Source organism: Tachyglossus aculeatus, chromosome 1 (assembly GCF_015852505.1).
Source record: "Tachyglossus aculeatus isolate mTacAcu1 chromosome 1, mTacAcu1.pri, whole genome shotgun sequence".
In the NCBI taxonomy this organism is placed as follows: Eukaryota; Metazoa; Chordata; class Mammalia; order Monotremata; family Tachyglossidae; genus Tachyglossus; species Tachyglossus aculeatus.
Window position 1 is genome coordinate 105,330,139 of NC_052066.1, and position 17,940 is coordinate 105,348,078.

Genomic DNA, 17,940 nt, shown 5'->3' on the forward strand with positions numbered 1-17,940 from the left:
ATCCTCATTTTACAGATGTTGATGGCATTTATTAAGCGCTTACTATGTGCAAAGCACTGTTCTAAACACTGGGGGAGGGGGATACAAGGTGATCAGGTTGTCCCACGGGGGGCTCACAGTTTTAATCCCCATTTTACAGATGAGGGAACTGAGGCACAGAGAAGTGAAGTGACTTGCCCAAAGTCACACAGTTGACAGTTGGCAGAGCCGGGATTTGAACCCATGATCTCTGACTCCAAAGCCCGGGCTCTTTCCACTGAGCCACGCTGCTTCTCCAGTTACAGATGAGGTAACTGAGGCACAGAGAAGTTAAGTGACTTGTCCAAAGTCACATAGCTGGCAATTGGCGAAGCCGGCCCTAGGTTCGGCCGGGTGCCACGCTCATTAAGATGCCTCAGATCCAGGTGGACATCGTAATCCACGTTTCATTCTGGGGACGGCCTCTGGCTAAATATTAATCTTATTCATTCATTCAATCATATTTACTGAGCGCTTACTGTGTGCAGAGCACTGTACTAAGCGCTCGGGAAGTTCAAGTTGGCCACATGGAGAGCCGGTCCTTATTCATTCATTCCATTGTATTTATTGAGCTCTGACTGTGTGCACAGCACTGTACTGAGCGCTTGGGAAGTCCAAGTTGGCCACACAGAGAGCCGGTCCCTACGCAACAACGGGCTCATAGTAAGTGTTCAATAAATAAGAATGAATGAATGACTATGTGATATAGGCACAGGATGGATAAGATAAAATCAAATGAAATAAAATCCAATCCTCCTCCTCCTCCTGCTCCTCCTCGCCATGGTCGTTCCGGCGTGATGCCTGCAGTCCTATCGTCAGTCAGTCAGTCATATCGTGGAGAAGCAACCTGTCCTTAGCAGATATGTATATATGTATATATGTTTGTACATATTTATTACTCTATTTATTTATTTATTTATTTTATTTGTGCATATCTATTCTATTTATTTTATTTTGTTAGTATGTTTGGTTTTGTTCTCTGTCTCCCCCCTTTTAGACTGTGAGCCCACTGTTGGGTAGGGACTGTCTCTATATGTTGCCAATTTGTACTTCCCAAGCGCTTAGTACAGTGCTCTGCACATAGTAAGCGCTCAATAAATACAACTGATGATGATGATGATAGCAGAGAAGCAGCGTGGTATAGTGGCTAGAGCACACAGGCCTGGGATTCAAAAGGACATAGATTCTATTTTACTTGTACATATCTAATCTATTTATTTTATTTTGTTAGTACGTTTGGTTTTGTTCTCTGTCTCCCCCTTTTAGACTGTGAGCCCACTGTTGGGTAGGGACTGTCTCTATATGTTGCCAACTTGGACTTCCCAAGCGCTTAGTACAGTGCTCTGCACACAGTAAGCACTCAATAAATACGATTGACTGATTGATTGATTGATTGATTGCTGTGTGACCTTGGGCAAGTCACGCAACTTCTCTGTGCCTCAGCTACCTCATCTGTAAAATGGGGGTTGAGACTGGAAGCCCCACCTCGGACAGGGGCTGTGTTCAACCCGATTGGCTTGGAACCAACCTCAGCGCTTAGTACAGTGCCTGGCGCAGAGTAAGTGCCTACCAAAAGCAGCGCGGCTCAGTGGAAAGAGCCCGGGCTTTGGAGTCAGAGGTCATGGGTTCAAATCCCGGCTCTGCCAATTGTCAGCTGGGTGACTTCGGGCAAGTCACTTCACTTCTCTGGGCCTCAGTTACCTCATCTGTAAAATGGGGATTAAGACTGTAATAATAATAATAATAATGATGGTATTTGTTAAGCACTTACTATGTGCAAAGCACTGTTCTAAGCACTGGGGGGGATACAAGGTGATCAGGTTGTCCAATGGGGAGGCTCACAGTCTTAATCCCCATTTTTACAGATGAAAGACTATGAGACCCCATGGGACAGCCTGATCACCTTGTAACCTCCCAGCGTTTGGAACAGTGCTTTGCACATAGTAAGTGCTTAATAAATTCCATAAAAAGTAACACAATTATTACTATTATTATTATTATTTGCTCACTTACTGTGTGCAGAGTCCTGTACTAAGTTCTTGGGAGAGTCTAATAGAACAATATAACAGAAACATTCCCTGCCCACAACAAGCTTACAGTCCAGAGGGGGAGACGGACATTAATATAAATAAATAAATTACATATTTGTACATATTGTAATGTGATTTGTACATATTTGTACAAATGCTGTGGGGCTGGGAAGGGGGGTGATGTGTGTTGCATGTGTGAGGTCAGCATTCATTCATTCAATCAGTTTTATTGAGGGCTGACTGTGTGCAGAGCACTGTACTAAGCGCTTGGAAAGTACAATTCGGCAACAAATAGAGCATATCTAGCCTGCTCAAAGAATGAACTGTCTAGCTAGCCCTACCTAATGAGGGAGGAGGAAGAAGAAAAGGGAGGAGGAAGAAGAAATCCCAGGGTAGTAAGTCAAAGTAAGGCACTGTTTAATCAGTCAAGAACCTTCACTGAGCACCTACTCTATTAATAATAATAATAATAATAATAATAATAATGGCATTTAGTAAGTGCTTACTATGTGCAAAGCACTGTTCTAAGCGCTGAAGTGCTTGGGGGAGTAATGATAGAATTAGTAGATGTGATCCTTGCCCTGAAGAAGCTTACAGTTTAGTGGGGGAGACAGACATTAAAGAATATTCCACAAAAGTAATAGAGTAATAATAATGACGGCATTTATTAAGTGCTTACTGTGTAGTAAATGCTTACTTACTACAAACAGTGCTTTGCACTGTTCTAAGCGCTGGGGAGGTTACACCCTCCTTTTAATAATAATAATAATGACATTTATTAAGCACTTACTATGTGCAAAGCACTGTTCTAAGCGCTGGGGAGGTTACAAAGTGATCAGGTTGTCCCACGGGGGGCTCACAGTCTTAATCCTCATATTAATAATAATAATCGTGCCATTTATTAAGCACTTACTATGTGCAAAGCACTGTTCTGAGCGCTGGGGAGGTTACAAAGTGATCAGGTTGTCCCACGGGGGGCTCACAGTCTTAATCCCCATTTTACAGATGAGGTAACTGAGGCCCAGAGAAGTTAAGTAACTTGCCCAAAGTCACACAGGTAATTGGCGGAGCCGGATTTGAACCCACGACCTCTGACTCCAAAGCCCGTGCTCTTTTCCACTGAGCCACGCTGCTTCCCAGGTAACTGAGGCACAGAGAAGTGAAATGACTTGCCCAAAGCCACGCAGCTGACAACTGGCGGAGCCGGGATTTGAACCCATGACCTCTGACTCCAAAGCCCAGGCTCTTTCCAGTGAGCCAATAATAACGATAATTTTGATATTTTGAGTGTTTTCTATGTGTCAAGAATTGTACTAAGTGCCGAGGTAGATCTATGAGTTGGACAAAATCCCCATCCCACATGGGGCTCACAGTCTAAGGGGGCGGGGGGAGAACAGATATTGAATCCACATTTTACAGATGAGGAAACTGAAGCGTTTAGCACAGTGCTTTGCGGGAAGTGCTCAATAAATATGATTGGCTGAATGAAGCACAGAGAAGTTCAGTGAATTTCCCAAGATCATACAGCAGGGAAGTGGCAGAGCCGGAATTAGAACCCAAGTCCTCTGGGTCTCAGGCCTGTGCTCTTTTCATTAGACCGTGCTCTGTTCACTAGGCCCTTGTGGTTCCCAGAGAATATAAGATATGTACATAAGTACCTCAGGGAGTCTGTGTAATCCCTGACTCCTCTCTCTCTTTCAACCCTCCTACCCTGTCCTATTTTTATTTCTTCACAGCATCTCCAGGATCTGCTCCTCCCTCTCTATCAATCAATCAATCAATCAATCAATCATATTTATTGAGCGCTTACTGTGTGCAGAGCACTTTACTAAGAGCTTGGGAAGTACAAGTTGGAAACATATAGACAGTCCCTACCCAACAGTGGGCTCACAGTCTAAAAGAGTGGGCTCACAGTCACAGTCCAAACCACTATCACATTGGTCCAAACATTTGTCAAATAATAATAATTGTAAAGCACTTACCATGTACTGTTCTAAGCACAGGGATAGATACAAAGTAATCAGGTTGTCCCACGTGGGGCTCACAGTCTTCATCCCCATTTTACAGATGAGGGAACTGAGGCACAGAGAAGTGACTTGCCCAAAGTCGCACAGCTGATCAGTGGCGGAGCCGGGATTAGAACCCACGACCTCTGACTCCCAAGCCTGGGCTCTTTCCACTAAGCCACGCTGCTTCTCTACTACCTCAACTACTGATACTGTTCTTACTGATACTGCAGAAGCAGCGTGGCTCAGTGGAAAGAGCCCGGGCTTTGGAGTCAGAGGTCATGCGTTCAAATCCTGGCTCTGCCAGTTGTCAACAGTGTGACTTTGGGCAAGTCACTTCACTTCTCTGGGCCTCAGTTACCTCAACTGTAAAATAGGGATTAATACTCTGAGCCCCACGTGGGACAACCTGATCACCTTGTAACCTCCCCAGTGCTTAGAACAGTGCTTTGCACATAGTAAGTGCTTAATAAATGCCATCATTATTATTATTATTATTGTATCATCCTCCTTGCTGACCGCCCTGCCTTCAGCTTCTCCCCTCTCCATTCCATACTTCCCTCTGCGACCCAGATCTTTTTTTCCAAAACACTGTTTAGCACACATCCCCCAGCAATCCTCCAAATCTTCTATTGGCTGGCCAACTTATCGGCTGTGTGACTTTGGGCAAGTCACTTAACTTTTCTGTGCCTCAGTTACCTCATCTGTAAAATGGGGAATAAGATTGTGAGCCCCCCGTGGGACAACCTGATCACCTTGTATCCCCCCCCCCAGCGCTTAGAACAGTGCTTTGCACATAGTAAGCACCTTAATAAATGCCATCATTATTATTATTATTATTATCTGCACACAGTAAGGGCTCAATAAATATGATTGAATGAATTCCTCTCCATATCATGGAAAAACTCCTGACCATTGGCTTTAAGGCACTCGTTCAGCTATCTTCTCGCTTCCTCATCCATGCTCCTCCCTCTCTACGCTCCCGTCCCACATTTCACTCCTTTAAAGCTCACCTATGTTCCCATCTCTCTCACTTGTGCCTCTTGCTCTCGTCCTCCCCCTCGTCTGGGACTCCCTCCCTTTTCACATCCCACAGAACGCTGCTTTCCTTCTCTTCAAAGCCCTTCTAAAATCCCACTTCTCCAGGAGGACTTCCCTGATTAATGGCTCATCTCCCCCCCAACTCCCATTTCCTCCATTATGTCTACTTCAACCCTTCCGCATCACTTATGCACACGAGTTCTCACCTCTTAGGTACTTGGGTATTTGCTTCACTCTCCAGCCCCGCAACAATTGTGTCCATATTTTTAAACTTGGTTGCTTCCCCGTCTGTAATTTATTGCAATGTTCACTTACCCGGCAAGATTGGGGGCCTTTCATCATCAATGATATTTATGGGGTGCGTACAAAGCCCTTGGGAGAGTTCAATACAGCAGAGTTGGAAGACGCTTTCCCTGCCCACAAGAAGTTTATTTCAATCAAGCAATCAATCAATCAATCATATTTATTGAGCTCTTACCACGTGCAGAACGCTATGCTAAGTCCTTGGGAGAGTACACTATAACAGAGTAGGTAGACACATTCCCTGCCCACAGCAAGATTACAGTCTAGGGAGGGAGGCAGACATTAATATGAATAAATAAATTGCGTATTATTTTTTCCCTGAACTTTGCCCGGCAGTGCGGCTTCCTAGAGAAGCGAATGTCGGGTTCCGTTTACTAATGACAAAGTAGGCCCCCTGAAGTCAGTCTCATTGAGAGCAGGGATTAGAACTCAGGTCCATGCTCTATCATTCATTCATTCATTCATTCAATCGTATTTATTGAGCGCTTACTGTGTGCAGAGCACTGTACTAAGCTCTTGGGAAATACAAGTTAGCAACATATAGAGATGGTCCCTACCCAACAACGGGCTGTCCATAAGGCCACCCTGTCTCTCTTCTCCTTGTCCACACTTTTATCCCAGCACTTAAAACTGCCTCTCCCTTCCTTGCCAGATTACAGTTCTTCCCATCTTCAAAGCCCCCCTGAAATTCCACCTCCACCAAGAAGGCTTCCCTGATTAATTCAATCAATCAGTGGCATTTATTGAGTGCTTACTGTGTACTGAGCACAGTAGGTATTAAGCGCTTTGGAGGCTGAAAGCTTATTGTGAGCAGGGAAAGTGTCTGTTATATTGTACTCTTCCAAGCACTTAGTACAGTGCTCTGCACAGTAAGTTCACAATAAATACAACTGACTGACAGATACGGTAAAGTTAATAACAGTGCTTTGCATATAGTAAACACTTAATAAATGCCTTAATTATTATTATAATGGCTGTGACCCTTGTCCTCAAGGAGTTTACAATCTAATGGAGGAGAAAGACATTAAAATAAACTATGAGAAGGGAAAGAACAGAGCCTAAGGCTATGTATTCATCTGGTCATTCATTCAATTCTCTAGACTGTAAGCCCACTGTTGGGTTGGGACTGTCTCTATATGTCGCCAACTTGTACTTCCCAAGCGCTTAGTCCAGTGCTCTGCACGCAGTAAGCGCTCAATAAATACGATTGATTGATTCAATCGTATTGATTGAGTGCTTGGGAGAGTACTGTAAAGCAATAAACAGATATATTCCCTGCCCACAATGATCTTACAGTCTAGATGGGGGGGAGACAGACATTTATATGAATTAATAAATTACAGATATGTACATAAGTGCTGTGGGGGGGATGAAAAAAAAGAGCAAGTCAAGGTGATGCAGAAGGGAGAGGGAGAAGAGAAAAGGGAAAGGCCTCTTAGAGGAGATGTGTCTTCAATAAGGCTTTGAAGTGGGGGAGAGTCATGGTCTGGTGGATTTGAGGAGGGAGGGCTTTCCAGGCCAGAGGCAGGATGTGGACGAGGGGTTGTTGGCGAGATAGGCGGTTTGCGGGCTGGTACCAAAGTGCTGGATGTCGGGGAGAATATCAAAGTGCTTAGGAGTAATAAAAACGATAATAATAATGATGGCATTTATTAAGTGCTTACTATGCACAAAGCACTGTTCTAAGCACTGGGGAGGTTACAAGGAGATCAGGTTGTCCCACAGTGGGTTCACAGTCTTAATCCTCAGTTTACAGATGAGGTGACTGAGGCACAGAGAAGTGACTTGCCCAAAGTCACACAGCTGACAAGCGGCAGAGGCGGGATTAGAACCCACGACCTCTGACTCCCAAGCCCGGGCTCTTTCCACTGAGCCACGCTGCTTCTCTACAGTCCCAAGGTGACACAGAGGGAGACAGAATAGGCTTTGTCTCTGTTGCCAAATTGTATTTTCCAAGTGCTTAGTGCAGTGCTTTGCACACAGTAGGAGCTCAATAAATACGATTGAATGAATGAATGAATGAAAGTGGGGAGATGAGACATTGGACAGGAAAAGTTCCCTGGGGGAAATACGATTATAGTAGGTTTTGATGAGGGGGGCTTTGAAGTTGCGTCTTTCAGCCACTTCAGGCACTTATGTACTTAATGATGGCATTTATTAAGCACTTACTATGTGGAAAGCACTGTTCTAAGCGCTGGGGAGGTTACAAAGTGATCAGGTTGTCCCATGGGGGGCTCCCAGTCTTCATCCCCATTTTACAGATGAGGTAACTGAGGCCCAGAGAATAATAATAATAATGATAATGGCATTTATTAAGCACTTACTATGTGCAAAGCACTGTTCTAAGCGCTGGGGAGATTACAAGGTGATGAGGTTGTCCCACGGGGGGCTCACAATCTTCATCCCCATTTTACAGATGAGGGAACTGAGGCCCAGAGAGGTGAAGTGACTTGCCCAAAGTCACACAGCTGACATTCGGCGGAGCCGGGATTTGAACTCATGACCTCTGACTCCAAAGCCCGGGCTCTTTCCATTGGAGCCACGCTGCTTATAACTATCATCACCACTTATTTATATAGGTAGAAACAATTAGTCAGTTATTTCATCCAGGCATGTTATATCCTTGTTCTTCTTCCTGCTCTCACTAATTGTAAAAACTTTTTGTCCCCTGTTGGACTGTAAGCCTCTTCAGAATAAACGCCATGTCTTTATTAGACTGTGAGCCCACTGTTGGGTAGGGACTGTCTCTCTATGTTGCCAACTTGTACTTCCCAAGCGCTTAGTACAGTGCTCTGCACACAGTAAGCGCTCAATAAATACGATTGATTGATTTAGATTCAGGGCGCATTCTCCCAGGTGCTTTGCCACAGCGTTCAATAAATACCACTGATCGATTGACAAGGTTTCGGGTCTGTGTCTGTTCCTGTCTCTGTAGGTGCTTAAGAGTCGGTCTGGTTGAGTGTCCGTGTAGGATTGTGTGTCAGTGCAGTGTCTCCATTCATTCCTTCATTCATTCAATCATATTTATTGAGCGCTTACTGTGTGCAGAGCACTGGACTAAGCGCTTGAAAAGTACAGTTTGGCAACGGAAAGAGACAATCCCTACCCAACAACGGGCTCGCAGTCTAGAAGGGGGAGACAGACAACAAAACAAAACAATAACATCAATAACACTAAAATAGATAAATAGAATTACAGATATAATAATAATGATGATGATGGCATTTATTAAGCGCTTACTATGTGCCAAGCACTGTTCTAAGCGCTGGGGAGGTTGCAAGGTGATCAGTTTGTCCCACAAGGAGGGCTCACAATCTTCATCCCCATTTTACAGATGAGGTAACTGAGGCCCAGAGAAGTGAAGTGACTTGCCCAAAGTCACACAGCTGACAATTGGCAGAGCCGGGATTTGAACCCCTGACCTCTGACTCCAAAGCCCATGCTCCTTCCACTGAGCTACGCTACTTCTAAATAAACAGAATAATATGTACAAATATACACAAGTGCTGTGGGGCGGAGCAGGGGATAATAATCAATAACATCAATAACACTAAAATAGATAAATAGAATTACAGATATAATAATAATAATAATGGCATTTATTAAGCGCTTACTATGTGCCAAGCACTGTTCTAAGTGCTGGGGAAGTTACAAGGTGATCAGGTTGTCCCACAAGGGGGGCTCACAATCTTCATCCCCATTTTACAGATGAGGTAACTGAGGCACAGAGAAGTGAAGTGACTTGCCCAAAGTCACACAGCTGACAATTGGCGACAATTGAATAATATGACAATTGAATAATATGTACAAATATACACAAGTGCTGTGGGGTGGAGAGGGGGATAATAATAATAATAATGATGGTATTTGTTAAGCACTTACTATGTGCCAAGCACTGTTCTAAGCGCTGGGGGGATACAAGGTGATCATGTTGTCCCACATGGGGCTCACAATCTTAATCCCCATTTTACAGATGAGGTAACTGAGGCCCAGAGAAGTGAAGTGACTTGCCCCGAGTCACACAGCTGGCAAGCGGCGAAGCCGGGATTAGAACTCACGACCTTTGACTCCCAAGCCCGGGCTCTTTCTGGTACAGCAGAGGGAGGGAGTAGGGGCGATGAGGAGGGGAGGAGGAACAGAGGAAAAGGGGCGCTCAGGCTGGGAAGGCCTCCTGGAGGAGGTGAGCTCTCAGTAGGGTTGTGAAGGGGGGAAGAGACCTAGTTTGGCAAATGTGAGGAGGGAGGGCATTCCGGGCCAGAGGTAGGAACTCCTGGGCCATGTTGGGACTGTCCACATCATCATCATCATCATCATCATCAATCGTATTTATTGAGCACTTACTATGTGCAGAGCACTGTACTAAGCGCTTGGGAAGTACAAATTGGCAACATCTAGAGACAGCCCCTACCCAACAGTGGGCTTACAGTCTAAAAGGGGGAGACAGAGAACAAAACCAAACATACTAACAAAATAAAATAAATAGAATAGATATGTACAAGTAAAATAAATAAATAAATAGAGTAATAAATACGTACAAACATATATACATATATACAGGTGCTGTGGGGAAGGGAAGGAGGTAAGATGGGGGGATGGAGAGGGGGACGAGGGGGAGAGGAATCCCACATGTCTGGGTGGGATAGGCGTGAGTCTCCACACCCTCAACTCCCTTTTGGATCACCATAAGTTGCGCTCTTTTTTCATCCCCTCTCCCAGCCCCAAAGCACTTATGTAATAATAATAATGATAATAATAATAATAATAATAATGGTTTTTGTTAAGCGCTTACCATGTGCAAAGCGCTGGGGAGGTTACAAGGTGATCAGGTTGTCCCACGGGGCGCCCGCAGCTTTAATCCCCATTTTACAGATGAGTTAACTGAGGCCCAGAGAAGTGAAGTGACTTGCCCAAAGTCACACAGCTGACAGCTGGCGGAGCAGGGATTCAAACCCATAGCCTGTAATAATAATATAATAATGGCATTTATTAAGTGCTTACTATGTGCAAAGCACTGTTCTAAGCGCTGGGGAGGTTACAAGGCCATCAGGTTGTCCCACGGGGGGCTCACAGTTTTAATCCCCATTTTACAGATGAGGTAACTGAGGCCCAGAGAAGTGAAGTGACTTGCCCAAAGTCACACAGCTGACAGTTGGCGGAGCCAGGATTTGAACCTATGACCTCAGAGTCCAAAGCCCGGGCTATTTCCACTGAGCCACACTGCTTCCCGCCCTACCTCCTTCCCCTTCCCACAGCACCTGCATATATGTTTGTACAGATTTATTACTCTATTTATTTTACTTGTACATATTTACTATTCTATTTATTTTGTTAATGATGTGCGTCTAGCTTTACTTCTATTTATTCCGATGACTTGACACCTGTCCACATGTTTTGTTTCATTGTCTGTCTCCCCCTTCTAGACCGTGAGCCTGTTATTGAGTAGGGACCATCTCTATATGCTGCCAAGCACTTAGGACAGTGCTCTGCACACAGTAAGTGCTCAATAAATACAATTGAATGAATGAATGAATGGTGGAGCTGGGATTTGAACCCATGACCTCTGACCCCAAAGTCCGTGTTCTTTCCACTGAGCCATGCTGTTTCTCCTATATGTACCTTATGTACATATGGAATTTATTCTTATTGATTTCTGTCACCCCCTCTAGACTGTATGCTTGTTGCGGACAGGGAATGTGTTTGTTTATTCTTATATTGTACTCTCCCAAGTGCTTAGTACAGTGCCATACACAACATAAGCCTCAATAAATATGATTAACTGTCTCACTCCACCCTAGGCATCTCCCTGGTCTCAGAAGCAGCATGGCATAGTAGATAGAGCACAGGCCTACAAGTCAGAAGAACCTGGGTTCTAATCCCGCCTCCGCCACTTGTCTGCTAAGTGACCTTGGGCAAGTCACTTCACTTCTCTGTGCCTCAGTTCCCTCATCTGTAAAATGGGGATGAAGACCATGAGCCCTACATGGGAAAGGGATTGTGTCCCACCCAATTGTCTTGTATCTAATGCAGCGCTTAATACAAACCTGGCATATAGTAAATGCTTAATGAATACAGTTATTATCTTCTATTCATTCATTCATTCAATCGTATTTATTGAGCACTTACTGTGTGCAGAGCACTGTACTAAGCGCTTGGGAAGTACAATTTGGCAACATATAATGACGGTCCCTACCCAACAGTGGGCTCACAGTCTCGAAGGGGGAGGCAGAGAACAAAACAAAACATATTAACAGAATAAAATTGATAGAATGAATATGTACAAGTAAAATAAATAATAAATAATAATAAAACAGACAAGTGACAGAGCTGAGATTAGAAGCTACGACCTTCAGGCTCCCAGACTCAGTGATCTATCCACTGTGCCATGTTGCTACTCCCGTGTGCTCTGCACGCAGTAAACTTTCAATAAATACCATGGATTGATTGATCCTGAGGGCATTTGGAATAAGTGAAGGAGTATTTCCTCATTTGTTCTAGACATCTCACATCATCTCACATCTTCTAGACTGTAAGGTCCTTGTGAGTAGAAGGAAACTGAGGCCCAGAGAATAATAATTATAATGATGGCATTTGTTAAGGGCTATGTGCTGAGCACTGTTATAAGCACTGGGGGGGTTACAAGTTGTCCCATGTGGGGCTCACAGTCTTAATCCCCATTTTACAGATGGGGGAACTGAGGCTCAGAGAAGTTAAGTGACTTGCCCAAGGTCACACAACAGATATGTGGTGGAGTCGGGATTTGGACCCATGACCTCTGACTCCAAAGCCCGGGCTCTTTCCACTGAGCCAGAGAAGTGAAGTGACTTGCCCAAGGTCACACAGCAAGCAATTGGCAGAGCCGGGGTTAGAACTAAGGTCCTTTGACTCTCAGGCCTGCACTTTTTCTGCTATTTTTTTTTAATGGCATTTATTAAGCACTTACTATATGCAAAGCACTGTTCTAAGCGCTGGGGAGGTTACAAGGCCATCAGGTTGTCCCACGGGGGGCTCACAGACTTAATCCCCGTTTTCCAGATGAGGTAACTGAGGCCCAGAGAAGTGAAGTGACTTGCCCCAAGTCATACAGCTGACAGTTGGCGGAGCCGGGATTTGAACCCATGACCTCTGACTCCAAAGCCCGGGCTCTTTCCACTGAGCCACGCTGCTTCCCAGTTTATGGATTTATATTCAGATTGCGGTTAATGAAGATCTCCAGGTCATTTTCGGTTGGTCTTGAGAAGTCTCTTTTTCCTTTGAGGTGCTTATTTTCGAGCCCTTCTGTACTCCTTTGCATTTGTCATATTCACTTTCATGTGGGTCCAACTGGATTATCATCTCCTATCTATCCCAGCCCATGGTACAGTGCCAATTTGTACTTCCCAAGCGCTTAGTACAGTGCTCTGCACATAGTAAGCGCTCAATAAATACGATTGATGATGATGGCACACAGAAAGCGCTTAGCAGATACAATTATCATTCCTTATCAGTGTCATTTTGAATCTTCTGTAAGGTTAGCAACCTTGCCCAGGTTAGTAGAATACAGGAGCATGTTCTTGATTCCTTCACTTAGGCATCGAAAGGAATCGGCCCCAGGAGTAGCCCGTAATCAGTCAATCAATGCCATTTATTCATTCATTCATTCAGTTATATTTATTGAGCACTTACTGTGTGCAGAGCACTGGACTATGCGCTTGGGAAGTACAAGTTGGCAACATATTGAGTGCTTATTGTCTGCAGAGCACTGTCCAAAGTGCCTGGGAGAGTTCAGTATAACAGATTTGGCAGTCACGTTCCTTAGGAATAAATAATAATAAATAAAAATAATCAATAATAAATACGATTGGTTGATTGATTGATTAGGAGACACTACTTTATGTTTTTTTCCTCACCGAGCTATCGCCCTTTGAACCTGACTTTTGAGTCATCTGAGCATAGTATTGTTCCTTGACCAAACGTGTTGTAAGTTTCAAACGTCTTATTGATTAATGAATTCATAATAATAATAATAATAATGACATTTGTTAAGTGCTTACTATGTGCAGAGCACTGTACTAAGCGCTTGGGAAGTACAAGTTGGCAACATATCGAATGCTTATTGTCTGCAGATCGCTGTACAAAGTGCCTGGGAGAGTTCAGTATGACAGATTTGGCAGTCACGTTCCTTAGGAGACACCACTTGATGGTTTTTTTCCTCACCAAGCTGTTGATTATCACCCTTTGAACCTGACTTTTGAGTCATCTGAGCATAGTATTGTTCCTAGACCGAACGTGTTGTGAGTTTCAAACATCTTATTGATTAATGAATTCATAATAATAATAATAATAATGGCTTTTGTTAAGCACTTATTATGTGCAGAGCACTGTACTAAGTGCTTGGGAAGTACAAGTTGGCAACATATTGAGTGCTTATTGTCTGCAGAGCACTGTCCAAAGTGCCTGGGAGAGTTCAGTATAACAGATTTGGCAGTCACGTTCCTTAGGAATAAATAATAATAAATAAAAATAATCAATAATAAATACGATTGGTTGATTGATTGATTAGGAGACACTACTTGATGTTTTTTTTCCTCACCAAGCGGTTATCGCCCTTTGAACCTGACTTTTGAGTCATCTGAGCATAGTATTGTTCCTTGACTGAACGTGTTGTGAGTTTCAAACGTTTTATTGATTAATGAATTCATAATAATAATAATAATAATGGCATTTGTTAAGTGCTTACTATGTGCAGAGCACTGTACTAAACGCTTGGGAAGTACAAGTCGGCAACATATTGAGTGCTTACTGTCTGCAGAGCACTGTCCAAAGTGCCTGGGAGAGTTCAGTATAACAGATTTGGCAGTCAAGTTCCTTAGGTATAAATAATAATAAATAAAAATAATAAATACGATTGGTTGATTGATTGATTAGGAGACACTACTTGATTTTTTTTTCCTCACCAAGCGGTTATCGCCCTTTGAACCTGACTTTTGAGTCATCTGAGCATAGTATTGGTCCTTGACCGAACGTGTTGTATGTTTCAAACGCCTTATTGATTAATGAATTCATAATAATAATAATAATAATGGCATTTGTTAAGTGCTTACTATGTGCAGAGCACTGTACTAAGCGCTTGGGAAGTACAAGTTGGCAACATATTGAATGCTTATTGTCTGCAGATCGCTGTACAAAGTGCCTGGGAGAGTTCAGTATAACAGATTTGGCAGTCACGTTCCTTAGAAGACACCACTTGATGGTTTTTTTCCTCACCAAGCTGTTGATTATCACCCTTTGAACCTGACTTTTGAGTCATCTGAGCATAGTATTGTTCCTAGACCGAATGTGTTGTATGTGAGTTTCAAACGTCTTATTGATTAATGACTTCATAATAATAATAATAATAATAATAATAATGGCATTTGTTAAGCGCTTACTATGTGCAGAGCACTGTACTAAGCGCTTGGGAAGTACAAGTTGGCAACGTATTGAGTGCTTATTGTCTGCAGAGCACTGTCCAAAGTGCCTGGGAGAGTTCAGTATAACAGATTTGGCAGTCACGTTCCTTAGGAATAAATAATAATAAATAAAAATAATCAATAATAAATACGGTTGGTTGATTGATTGATTAGGAGACACTACTTGATGTTTTTTTCCTCACCAAGCTGTTGATTATCGCCCTTTGAACCTGACTTTTGAGTCATCTGAGCATAGTATTGTTCCTTGACCGAACGTGCTGTGAGTTTCAAACGTCTTATTGATTAATGAATTCATAGTAATAATAATAATAATGGCATTTGTTAAGCACTTACTATGTGCAGAGCACTGTACTAAGCGCTTGGTAAGTACAAGTTGGCAACATATTGAATGCTTATTGTCTGCAGAGCACTGAACAAAGTGCCTGGGAGAGTTCAGTATAACAGATTTGGCAGTCACGGTCCTTAGGAGACCGTGGGTTTTGATGGGTTTTTTTCCTCACCAAGCTGTTGATTATCGCCCTTTGAACCTGACTTTTGAGTCATCTGAGCATAGTATTGTTCCTTGACCGAATGTGTTGCATGTGAGTTTCAAACGTCTTATTGATTAATGAATTCATAATAATAATAATAATAATAATAATGGCATTTGTTAAGCACTATGTGCAGAGCACTGTACTGAGCGCTTGGGAAGTATAAGGTGGCAACCTATTGAGTGCTTATTTCCTTCAGAGCACTGTACAAAAGTGCCTGGGAGAGTTCAGTATAACAGATTTGGCAGTCACGTTCCTTAGGAGACACTACTTGATGTTTTTTTTTTCTCACCAAGGTGTTATCACCCTTCGAACCTGACTTTTGAGTCATCTGAGCATAGTATTGTTCCTTGACTGAACGTGTTGTGAGTTTCAAACGTTTTATTGATTAATGAATTCATAATAATAATAATAATAATGGCATTTGTTAAGCGCTTACTATGTGCAGAGCAGTGTACTAAACGCTTGGGAAGTACAAGTCGGCAACATATTGAGTGCTTACTGTCTGCAGAGCACTGTCCAAAGTGCCTGGGAGAGTTCAGTATAACAGATTTGGCAGTCACGTTCCTTAGGAGACACCACTTGGTTTTTTTCTCACCAAGCTGTTATCGCCCTTTGAACCTGACTTTTGAGTCATCTGAGCATCGTATTGTTCCTTGACCGAACGTGTTGTGAGTTTCAAACATCTTATTGATTAATGAATTCATAATAATAATAATAATAATGGCATTAGTTAAGCGCTTACTATGTGCCGAGCACTGTACTAAGCGCTTGGGAAGTACAAGTTGGCAACATATTGAGTGCTTATTGTCTGCAGAGCACTGTACAAAGTGCCTGGGAGAGTTCAGTATAACAGATTTGGCAGTCACGTTCCTTAGGAATAAATAATGATAAATAAAAATAATCAATAATAAATATGATTGGTTGATTGATTGATTAGGAGACACTACTTGATTTTTTTTCTCACCAAGCTGTTGATTATCGCCCTTTGAACCTGACTTTTGAGTCATCTGAGCATCGTATTGTTCCTTGACCGAACGTGTTGTGAGTTTCAAACATCTTATTGATTAATGAATTCACAATAATAATAATAATAATGGCATTTTTTAAGCGCTTACTATGTGCCGAGCACTGTACTAAGCGCTTGGGAAGTACAAGTTGGCAACATATTGAGTGCTTATTGTCTGCAGAGCACTGTACAAAGTGCCTGGGAGAGTTCAGTATAACAGATTTGGCAGTCACGTTCCTTAGGAATAAACAATAATAAATAAAAATAATCAATAATAAATACGATTGGTTGATTGATTGATTAGGAGACACTACTTGATTTTTTTTCTCACCAAGCTGTTGATTATCACCCTTTGAACCTGACTTTTGAGTCCTCTGAGCATAGTATTGTTCCTTGACCGAACGTGTTGTGAGTTTCAAACATCTTATTGATTAATGAATTCATAATAATAATAATAATGGCATTTGTTAAGCGCTTATTATGTGCAGAGCACTGTACTAAGCGCTTGGGAAGTACAAGTTGGCAACATTTTGAATGCTTATTGTCTGCAGAGCACTGAACAAAGTGTCTGGGAGAGTTCAGTATAACAGATTTGGCAGTCACGTTCCTTAGGAATAAACAATAATAAATAAAAATAATCAATAATAAATACGATTGGTTGATTGATTGATTAGGAGACACTACTTGATTTTTTTTTCTCACCAAGCTGTTGATTATCACCCTTTGAACCTGACTTTTGAGTCCTCTGAGCATAGTATTGTTCCTTGACCGAACGTGTTGTGAGTTTCAAACGTCTTATTGATTAATGAATTCATAATAATAATAATAATGGCATTTGTTAAGCGCTTATTATGTGCAGAGCACTGTACTAAGCGCTTGGGAAGTACAAGTTGGCAACATTTTGAATGCTTATTGTCTGCAGAGCACTGAACAAAGTGCCTGGGAGAGTTCAGTATAACAGATTTGGCGGTCATGGTCCTTAGGAGACACCACTTGATGGTTTTTTTTCTCACCAAGCTGTTGATTATTGCCCTTTGAACCTGACTTTTGAGTCATCTGAGCATAGTATTGTTCCTTGACCGAACATGTTGTGAGTTTCAAACGTCTTATTGATTAATGAATTAATAATAATAATAATAATAATAATAATAATAATAATAGCATTTGTTAAGCGCCTACTATGTGCAAAGCACTGTTCTAAGCGCTGGGGAGGTTACAAGGTGATCAGGTTGTCCCACGGGGGGCTCACAGTCTTAATCCCCATTTGTACAGATGAGGTCACTGAGGCTAGTGCTTCTCTCATCTTCCTAGTCTGATACTCTGTCGTAGAGGAAATGAAATTTGGCCGATTTTACCCTTCACCAAGCCTTGTCATCTAGGTACCCAACAAATTGGTCTTTGATGTATTCTTCTGGTAGTAGTAGTATTTATTGAGCCCTTACTTGCACGGAGAGTAGGTGGTTGGGGGAGAGTTCAACAGCGTAAGCAGACACATTTCTGTTGTATTTTGTAAAGTTTCAGTGCAGAGTAATCTCTGTAAATATCAGTTTAATT